This window comes from Solanum lycopersicum, chromosome 5 (genome assembly GCF_036512215.1).
Source record: "Solanum lycopersicum chromosome 5, SLM_r2.1".
NCBI classification, from domain to species: domain Eukaryota; kingdom Viridiplantae; phylum Streptophyta; class Magnoliopsida; order Solanales; family Solanaceae; genus Solanum; species Solanum lycopersicum.
In genome coordinates this window covers 59,826,180-59,837,840 of record NC_090804.1, presented here as the reverse complement: position 1 = coordinate 59,837,840, position 11,661 = coordinate 59,826,180, and the positions used below count along the sequence as shown (strand labels likewise).

Here is an 11,661-nt window from a genome sequence, read left to right as displayed (position 1 = left end):
AATATGAGACGTTAAAGTAGAGACCAAAAGGCCTTGAACAATAATACTCCCAAGTAAAGTTGAACATCAAGTTTATACAAGAATATAATTACCTAAATTCAAATGGAGGAGTCTCAGCTCCTTTCTTATGAACCTCCATCAATATCTTTTTACTATAGCATGTCTTATCACATATATGTCAAAAATGACCCTAAAATTTTTAATATCATAATGGTTTTTCCTCATTGTCTCATAATAATCATTATTATTTCTTAGGATTCACATTAGGGATCCGAACACATTTGAAATTGAACCATAGTTATTATTATTATTATAGTATGTAATTAGAAAGAATTGATGCAATGATCAACCAAGTTGTAGGTGACATCAAATGAAATTTTTCACAATTGGATATTCTAAACCAAATTTTTGAATATAACATATTAAAATCTCACGACATAATTGTGCGAGCACTTAAACTCACAAATATCCATAAATAATAATAAATGTAGCGTTACTTTCCTGATAATCAAGAAAAAAATACATGTTGTTTAACATATTTTAAAACGATAGTCTATCGAGTTGTATTCAAGTTTACAGTTCACAAATTTATTTGAAAGAAGTCAAAACAAAAACTAATCACTACAACAAAAATGATCTTTAACAAAAATTAATAGCTTTTCTTTTTTAGTAAAATATTGGTTTTATTAATCAAAATTAAAATTATATGTTCGAGACCCGAAAGAGGCCCAAACCTGAGAATAGAAACAACAAAATTAAATAGTAAAGCAGTGAAACCCATTTGGAAATTGAATCCCAAAAAAAAATCAGCTGACTTTCCTCAAATCTTGATGACTGAAAATCTTAACTTAAATGGAGCTGCAACATAAAAATGACCTCACGCAAATCACGCTATGGAAAGATTCGTTTAGACGTCCATTTCAGCTCCCCATCAATTTTAGAGCATCTTGCTACCACCGTATAGGATTTAAGATCTCGAGAAGTAAGCACCCTAATCTAGATCTTATAAAAGAAATGAACGTACTCAACACTTTATATAGCACTGAGAGTGATTTTTGATTTCTTTTTGTTGTAGTGTAATATACTTGTCTTGAATTTGTTTCTTTCATAGTTGTTCATGTCATGCCCTGCGTATCAGCATGTATTATGTGCATTTGTGGTAAAGCCTCTGTTTTGCATCTTTTTTATCCTCAAATTCGGGATTTGATTTTTTTCCAACTGAATGATAACTTGTGATCTTTTTTGTAATTCATGAATGTGGAAATATACGTGCAAAAAAAGTTATTGCTAGTTAAGAAATCAGCTAGTTTATTCACTTCTGTGAATGTGTGAATCACCTCCACATTCCTACGGTGTAGTGAAACTTTTATGCTTTTGACATCCATAGTAACAATCCAAGGAACATCCCAAACACCATCTACGATTCTTTTAGTAATGAATGAATCAGTTTCTATAGTTAATGGTAAATAACCCTTTTGAACACAATACTCTATACCCAGTTCCATTTAAACTTCAATTGTTCAAGCTTCTCCTATTTTCTTTGCTTCAGCATATACCAGATCACCTTCATCATTCCCAATACAAAATACCACTGCATTAAGACCTGGATTCCCTTTGCTACACCCATCAGTATTACATTTAAAAGTGCCCCGAGATGGTAATTTCCAAGTCACCACCTTGCAACAATTTAAAGGAGTATATTCTCTTCCAAATGATTAACAATCAATTAGGTATTTCCTTCAGTCATGGAGAGGCTAAATATGTATTATGAGAGGCAATTATTACTCCCAATAAATGTACATAAAGTATATAGTGACCATTGTATCTAATGACAGTTAATTAATATCAGGGAAGGCAACAGAACTCTTCGTTATTTACATATTTATTACTGATAAAAATTATTTTTGTTATAGTATATTTTGATCATTTGTTAGTTGTAAGAAAACTTGATCTCTTATTATGCCAAAAAAGAAGAGAGGAAGAAATATGACAAATTACTTAACTTGCGATAAAAGAAGTGACCTAATTGTCTCTATCTAATATTCTAGGAAGGATAATGAAATGACATACAAAATGTTTGTATCTAAGATAAAAAAAATTAAAATAATATACTAATTGTGGCAATCAAGATATCAATTTGTTTCTTTTTTTTAACAAACTTCATCATTGGTTCCATATTAATCATCACATATTTATTGTTGTGTGCCATCAACTATAGCACACCCACAAGCAATTTTCTCAAAAAGTATATGAATAAGTTTGTAGAAAGACACAAAAGAGAAGATCAATTTCAATCATCATTGCGACATTATCAAAATAGCAAAAAGAAATTACAATAGTTACATGAATCACTATAACTTTCAACGAAAGATTAATCTTCATGAAATACGATGTAGAAAACTTTGAGGAATGAAATAATACTTCATAAGAAACTTAGTTTATGTGTTTGAATTTGGCTCCCTATAGCGGAAAAGACCCTACAAGTAATAGTGGCAGAAATAGATATTTTATTTACTAAACAATATTACGAATACAACCATTCCATCATGTTATGAGTTGTGGACTGAGAGGGCCAACAGTATTAATGTCGCGTTACAATTGAAATCAATTTTCTTTGTTTAATCATTCTTATTTTGGTGTCTTGCAACTAAGTGTCGGATTTTTAAAAGGTGTGAATTAAAAGTGAAGAGTTGTGACTTTTGTGGAAATTTGTGACCTTTATGAAGATTTCTGACTTATCTAAAGAATTGTGATTTTTATGAAAAGTAATTTTCCGTACGATTGGGACTTTTAAGAAGGGTCAAATAAGAATCATGATTTGTGAGAGTGGCACATAGATGTGTTTAAAATTCTCTTTTATATAAGAACTAGGTAATTTGTCCGCGCTTCAAGCGATTGTAAATAATAATTACATTGAGTTTGCAACTAATTTTTTTAGTAATATCTATTCATTGAAAATAATGAAAAAATAAGTTCTTAGAAAATATATTAGCAATATACCAACATGAATATGTTTATTTTTCATTATCACATAACCCAAGAACCTCCAATGAATGAATTATTCACGAAATAATAAATCATTGATTCTTTAGTAAATATTTAAAGGAAATTAAAGATGAAAATAAGGATGTATATATAAAGGCATTTCGTAATATAAAGAAACATTTAAGTTGCATAGATTCTATAATTGGGATAGATGTCTTAGGAGAAAATTAAAAAAATTGTTAACATATTCAAAAAAAAAAAAAGAAATTACACTTGAGCATGAAATCAATTATAACTTTTGAACTTGCATAGTGGATTTCATGAATTGGTAAGTGACAAAGTTTATATTTATGTTAAAATAGACAATGTGTAAGCTCATATAGTACTTTTAAATTATAAAATTTAATATTAAATATCAAAACATAAATTCTTGGAAGTGAGTATAATAATTATTTTCTCCACAATGAATATGTGTACTATATGTGTAATCAAATTCATAATTTAATGAGTGTAAAAAAATATGTCAGGATATGTAAAAATAGAATGAAGTAGAAAGGAACAATCGAGTCCACTGAATGCACAATGTCCCCTTAAGAAAACTATTCCCTTCCAATATCAGAGGTTTAAAGAATTACATCCTCTCAGGATGGAACAATTTTATATTACCAATTAATTTATACAAAAATAATGTTGTTAGTAAGTCACTCAAAATGAGCAAAGTACACATATATTTTATTTTGCAAAAGTAGAAGAAGAAGATCAGATTTTTTGTTGTTTTAAGATGAGAGAAAATCTCACTATTAATAAACAACAAAGGGTAGTGTAAAAAATTATTTATGGTCCCTGATCAGAAAGGTTACAACTATTTGGAAAAGTTAAAACCCTTTGGAAAGTTCACAATCTTTAATAAAAGTCACAACTTTTCATAGAGTCACAACTCTTCGTTAAAGTCACAATTTTTCATAAAAGTCACATTTTTGTAAGAAAGAGGAATGATAGTTTTGAAAATAAATAAACTTAAAAGAAAATTCTTGCTTGTGGTGGCGCCACATAAATGGACCTAGGATTCTCTTTTATATAAGTATATGACATAAGATAAGATAAAATAAGATTTTATTTTTGAACCTATTAGCACATCAAAATGCAACTGAATAGATCTTCTTTTCCAAAATTGACCAGCTGTCCAATTTCATAGTTTCATACAATATAAAAGCATTTGTCATTCAATAAACAAATAGTAAAATACAATGTGTACTCATTAATTTTATCTTGTATTTTAAAACAAATTTTATTGTTGATTACACTACAGATTTAATATAATTTATTTTGTATATACTATTTGCATGGAACAAACGTGCAACACACGTGTCAAAGAATTGGAGTCCTAGATAACTATTTTACTCTTTAAATAGGTTTATGAAGTTAATCATGTTTTACTTATCAATTATAACTTTGACACACTTTGCTTACTAAATACATTATCGTATAATATATGTGTAATATTTCAAGTCAACTTAATTTCTCTTTAATTAATATAAAGAAACCTAAATCATGTTAAAGATGAAGAAGACCAAGAAATTTAGACCATTTGCACTTTTATGTAGCCCAATATACACAGCCGAATCTTTCCTTTACAAATCCCAACTCATCTACACTCTTCAATTGTTTGAATTACCCTTCTAGTTAGGTAAGCATCTAGGGTTTCTTATCTTAATTTTCTGGAGTCTCTCATCCTCTTTATAATTCTCCTCAAGTTCCAAGAATAAATTTCAGATATTTTCACCATCTCCAGATGCTTCCTCACCATTTTCAAGAAAATCTAAAAAATTTCAGGCGTGTCTCCATCTCTTCTTTTTTAAAGCTTCAAGGGAGCCCACATCAAACAACATAATTAAAGGTTTACCAATTTAAGTATAATCCAAGACAAATCATGTTTTCTATGTTTAGATAAAGTGAAGACCAAACACATCCAGGTTTCCCTACATTTAATTTTGAATAGCTATCTCTATAACAAAATCAAATTCAAAATTTCAAAATACCGTGCTAACTCAAACCCTAATTTCCTCATTCAAACCTTTGGATTTTGTTTTGGGTCAAGTTCTTTAGAACCTCCACCCACACAAACTTGTCATGTCTTTCTTGTTATATCTCTGCCTTCGGCTTTCCAAGCTTTGTTAATTGGTATGTTTATTGACGATAATCCAAGTGAGAGAGTAGATCTAAGGCTTGCAAACGACACCCCCAGTTTGCTGCTCTACGGAAGGTCAGCGCCCATTTTATCATTTTTTTTTTTTTACCTAATTAAATAAGGCATATAAGGATCAAAATGTTCCTAAACTTTTCTCGACGGATCAAATTTATTCCAACATTACTGTTTTTAAGATTAAAAATTAATTAAAAATAGAATTTAAATTAATTGTTTTATTTTTATTATATATGAACGGTTCATCTAGGAAAATTGTGTAATGGTAAGTGTTATCGGGTCAACCCTTCCCGATCTAATCCACTAGGCAGTATATCACCCTTTGACGTCTCACCCCTTTTCTTTTTCTCTCAATCTAGTACAACACTTAGAAAAGCATGAGAATATCGACAACAAATGCACATACATGAACCACTTCCAAACTTTATAGTAAACTCATAAAACAAAGAAAACACACAAATAACTTAGTCTGCAAAATTTTTGACCAATGCCTCCTTTCAGTGATAGGTCTGTCTATGCCAATAAATAGGCTAAAGCACCTTGTCACATGCCAGACACATGATAGTTTCATTAAGTTTACATCCACAACTGATAGGCCTATTCAAAATTTAAAATGCAAGTTCTCTCTGAATTGCTGACAATCCATAAATGGCTAAATATTGCCTAACTGCCTAGGCATGTGAGAGACACGTGCAAACAACCTTCAAATCTTGCTCCACAACTCACTTCTACTTGCCCAGATTTGCGCGTGACCATGTGCAATTGGACTGTGCGATCGTCCTGCTCGACACAGGTTGCCATTGATCCATTTTTCAAGGTCTTCTTCCCTTGCCCAATAGTTAGACATTAAAATTCTTTATCCATGGTAATGTTTCGATCATAACCTTACATTGACTTGCTTTAGATTCGCCTAGCGCTTGTTATTCCTTAGACACACATTGTCTTGCATGCTTTTGGCACCCCAATGACATGGTCTATATTTAATTGAGCTTCATCTTGATTGAAGTCATTGGGATTTGGCTATGTTCATCATGTAAATACATGCCCAAGATCGATCCACTCAAACCATTAAGGCAAGGGTCTAACAAGATGGGCATATGCGCGTTATGTAACTAGTGTTATATCATTTCTTAATCACAAAGCTGTGAGGTATATCAAATCATCTGCCTAGATATTATACATGTGTCAACAATAAATAAAGAAATTAATGAGTTACCAAATATTTGAATGTAATTTCTTGACAGGTAAGTAAATACTAAATTCTCATAATTTTAAATTAGTTTTGAAAACAAATCTTGACTTTCTCTATATAGGTAATATACAATTTCACGATAAACGATTTGTCCATTATTATAATAGTTCTCTAATATAACAAAACTTTTAGATGGATTAGTTTTCCTTATTTATACAAACATTTAAATCAATTAATTATAAAGGTTCCCTAATATGTTTACTACACCCTCTGTCATTATAGATATTGACTTTATAAATATGTTCTAGCCGCAGAACTTCACACCATTGATCTCAACACAAACTGTCTCTCTAACTCTCTCTCTCTCTCTCTCTCTCTCAACTAGTTAGTTTTCAGGTTTTACCATAAAAAAGGCATGATAAAATATGAAGGTAGAAGTTTTATTTTCCAACTTATTTTAACCGGCCACGATCTGATTTTATCATTCCTCTACTAATGTACAAGAAAGATTAGTTGATTTGGGCATCAAAACAAGAAGATATATCGCTACGGGGGGTGTTCTTGTTGATAAGATGAGTATGGGGAACAAAACAAACAAGGAAAATTAATTTTTTATCCTAGTTTTCTCTCACATAGCCCTTGTACTTCCTACGAGCTACAAATCAAAAGCAAACCTAATTACATTTCTTATTGTTGTAGTGATTCAGCGGGTCGGTGAGATTGACCGTTCCACTACTAAAAGAAGCACCAAAATTCATGTTTATCATAGTGCTAACCGATAGAAAAATATTGATAAATTTGTTGCATATGCTTTTTCTATCACTATGTACTCCTTAGTAGACCTTGAGTTTAGGAAAATTGTGATGCCACTAAAACAAAAGCTTTTTTTTGGGGGGAATCACATTTTTGTAGTACTTAGCCTCCACTGTGGAGTACGTAGCGATGACAAAATCATATTCCTCAATTTTGTAAAAATTTTTGGCATTTGCTTCCTTTAGTGGTGAAGAGGTCAATCTTACTGACCCACTAAATCACACCAATAACAAGAGATACTACTATGGTTCCTTTTAATGAGCTCTTAGGAAAAACAAGTGACAAATGTGAGAACATTGGAACTATAAATTCTTGTCCTAGTTTTCATTAGCAAGCATAAGATTTTATGGCTTTAATAGTCATCCCCATTCCCATTTCAACAGCAAGAATTGCGCCTATAGTAGTAGACTCTTCTTCTTCAGTGCCCTAGACAACTACTCTCTTTCTAACTATAATAGTCTAGATTATTTGAATAGTTTTCATCCATTCACCAATCATTCTCTTCTTCCAGATCTCCCCCCATCAAAGTGGGCCTCTTCTTTCTATTCTTGTCATGATTATTCTTCTTATCCTCTACTATCCCCATCAATAAAAGTTAGTCATCATCTACTTCACCACCTCCTCAACATCATTCTTTTACCTTTTCTCATGCTCCTCTTCTTCAACTGGCTCCTCTTGTTTCAGTACTCTTTTGGCCCCCATTTCTGCAACCACCCAAATCATTGGTACTTAGATGAAACAAAAATCTGGGAAAATTCTTGGTCATTATCTCATAATAGCGAGCATGTTTTCGGTAGGGTGGCGGCGTCAGGGAAGGCTAAGTTGGAGGCAGGCAGGATAGTAAATTACGAGAAATTCTATTTTGTTTTATCTTCTTAAAATATCAAAATAAGTCGTAAAACACCCTAAACACCTTAGAAAAGCTGCTCGAAGCATGAAAAGGAAGGAGGGAGATATTTCTAGTGTTAAAATTGTCGATGGATTTTGAATTTCTAGTCAAGATCACCGTCATGAATTTCGAAACAAAAATCCAATACAAAAGCTCTGTGCATTTCCCTGCGTCCAAGGCTGGCTAGGTTTTATGAATTAAGTAGTTTAAAGTTGTGCTCATTGCGTAATGCATGTAAACCGATTGTAGGATTCATGCGTAGGTCTTCATGCACTGAATGATATATAATTCAAACCATCGAAAAGAAGCCTTAGACAATAAATTAGGGTTTACTATGGTCGAATCAGGGTTTGCATGATGTGTCTGATGATTAATTCATTATAGATGATTGTTTTGATTCTAGAATTGTGTGTTGCATGTTGTTCTTTATTCATTGTTATACTTGTATATATATGAATGTTTCATCATCGATAACAATTTTTGAAGAGGAGATAGAGGAATTATCAGTGCCCTGAATCATGCTTAAATGTATGATCTTGAGAATATACCGGTGGTTATGGTGTGTGGCATGGATTTGTTTCCACGTTCTCGCATAACTAACTTGGATCGGTTGACACATTCTGGCATAACTAACTTGAATCGGTTGCCATGTTCCCGCATAACTAAATTGGATTGGTTGCCACATTCTAGCATAACTAACTTGGATTGGTTGCCACGTTTCAACATAACTAGCTTGGATTGGTGCCAGTTTTCAGTATGCTAACTGTTTGGGTTTGGGTTGCATGAGAGAACCAATGATTTGCATAATTGTGCATAATTATCTTAGCATGTGATAATCGATGTTGTATATGCCCAGTGTTTTGCATGTTGGTAATGTAGAATTGACTTGCTTATGTATGTTTCACCTAGTAGGTATAGGTTGGAATTTCTTTTATTTCCGCTAGGGTGGCGGCGTCAGGGAAGGGTAAGTTGGCGGCAGGCAAGATAGGCGAGAAAGAACGTAAGTTACGAGAAATTATATTTTGTTTATCTTCTTAAAATATCAAAATAAGTTGTAAAACACCATAAACACCTTAGAAAAGCTGCCCGAAGCATGAAAAGGAAGGAGAGAGATATTTCTAGTGTGAAATTTGTCGATGGATTGCGAATTTCTAGTCAAGATCACCGTCATGAATTTCAAAACAAAAATCCAATACAAAAGCTCAGTGCATTTCCTTGTGTCCCAGGCAGACTAGGTTTTATGAATTGAGTAGTTTAAAGTTGTGCTCATTGCGTAATGTATGTGAACCGATTGTAGGATTCATGCATACGTCTTCATGCACCAAATGATATATAATTCAACTTCTAGAAAGAAGCCTTAGACAATAAATTAGGGATTACTATGGTCGAATCAGGGTTTGCATGATGTGTGTGATGATTAATTTATTGTAGGTGATGGTTGTGATTCTAGAATTGTGTGATGCATGTTGTTTTTTCTTCATTGTGATACTTGTATATATATGAATGTTGCATCATCGATAACAATATTTGAAGAGGACATAGAGGAATTTTCAGTGCCTGAATCATGTTTAAATGTATGCTCTTGAGAATATACCGGTGATTATGGTGTGTGGCATGGATTTGTTTCCATGTTCTCGCATAACTAACTTGGATCGGTTGACACATTCTGGCATAACTAACTTGAATCGGTTGCCATGTTCCCGCATAACTAACTTGAATTGGTTGCCACATTATGGCATAACTAACTTGGATCGGTTGCCACGTTTCAGCATAACTAACTTGGATTAGTGCCAGTTTTCGGTATGCTAAATTTTTGGGTTTGAGTTGCATGAGAGAATCAATGATTTGCGTAATTGTGTATAATTATCTTAGTGTGTGATAATTGATATTTGTATATGCCCAGTATTTTGCATGTTGGTAATGTAGAATTGACTTGCTTATATATGTTTCACCTAGTGGGTATAGGTATGAATGGCTTGTATTTGATTATCTTTGTGTTAAGTGAAATTTTTGGGTATAGTGGAAGGGTAAAGTATTCAAGGGGAGAGTAATACATAACAAGGGTTGTTTGTATGTCATATTGTTGAGAAATAGAGGTAGTGCATGTGGTGTAATATTCTTAGATGGATTTCACCTTGGGGGAATAGACTGTGTTTAGTGGTAAGGAAGTTTGATGTAGTGTGCTTTGTGACCATGGCTGGGTAATGTAACGAGGAAATAAGAATAAGAGGAGATAGAAGAATGATGAATGCCCTGAAGCGTGAGTTCAATGTATGATATTGAGAATATACTTGTAATTGCGGTGTGTGGAACAAATCTATTTCCACGTTCCGGCATAACTAACTTGGATTGGGTTCCACATTCTAGCTTAACTAACCTTGATCAATTGCCACATTCCGTCATAGCTAACTTGGATTTGGTACTTCGTTCCAGCATGCTAACTATTTGGATTTGAGTTGAATGATAGTATCAATGATTTACATAATTATGTCTAATTATATGAGCATGCGATAATCGATATTGTATATGCCCAGTATTTTACATTTTTATAATATAGAATTGATTTGCCTATGTATGTTTTACCTAGTTGGTATATGTTGGAATGGCTTGTATTTGATTATATTTGTATTGAGTGAACTATTTAGGTATTGTGGAAGGGTAAAGTGTTCAAGGGGTGACTAATGGATAACAAGGGTTGTTCGTATGTCATATTGGCGAGAAATAGAGGTAATGGATGTGATGAAATATGATTAGATGGATTTCACCTTGAGGGAAAGAGACTGCATTTAGTTGTAAGGAAGTTGGATGATAGTGTGCTCTGTGACCATGTCTGGGTAATGTGACGATGATGTAATAGTACGAAGTGAGGGGTTGGTTGGACTGCTTATGGGTGAAATTGGGGGTCTGTTAATGTGTTAGAATAGTTAGGCTTGACAAGGTGGAGACACGGGTGACTATTTCATGATCTTACTAGTTGATTGTTTATGTTATGTGGTGGGTGTTGGGTTGACAAATCATGCCTGCCAGTACGTGTGCTTGTAGTGATACTACTATTTCTATGTCTTTTGACATAGTCTTGATGCAGGTTGGTGATATCTAATTAGGTGAAAACGAAGAAATTCTCCAGCAGCTTCTATTCTTCCTTATGCATGGTGGGAGTCCTGTCATTTATTTATCTTATCCATTTGTACTTTTAGTAGATCTTGTACATGTTTAGACTAGGTCCTTGGAAGTGTTAATTACTTTATAAGTTTCACATCGAGATTGTTTAAAGGTTTTTAATTAAGAATTTGTTATTAAACTCATTACGATTTATTCAAATTTTTGCATGTTTTAAATTGTTGGGTTATGATTGTTCTTCTATTTAGGTGGTAGTTTGTAGGTGCAGGTATGACCCAGTGGGTTTGGTCGTGACATTTTCATTTTTAATTTAGTTTCACTAGTTAAAAAAGATAATATTAAGGATGTATTAATTATGTATCATGACTAGATAATATTTTCATGAAAGATTAAAGTTAAATGGAGTACCTTCATCATTTTTTCCAGCGTAATCAGAACTCAAGGATATACCAAGCACGC

General features: G+C 32.7%; 1 long non-coding RNA gene across 1 annotated transcript; it reads left to right on the top strand.

The window, feature by feature from the left end:
• The first annotated feature begins 745 nt into the window (after positions 1-745).
• LOC112941576 (uncharacterized) lies at positions 746-11,403 on the top strand. Its single transcript, XR_003246970.2, has 2 exons — positions 746-982; positions 10,728-11,403. It is a non-coding gene; the product is annotated as an uncharacterized lncRNA (long non-coding RNA).
• Positions 11,404-11,661: the final 258 nt, after the last annotated feature.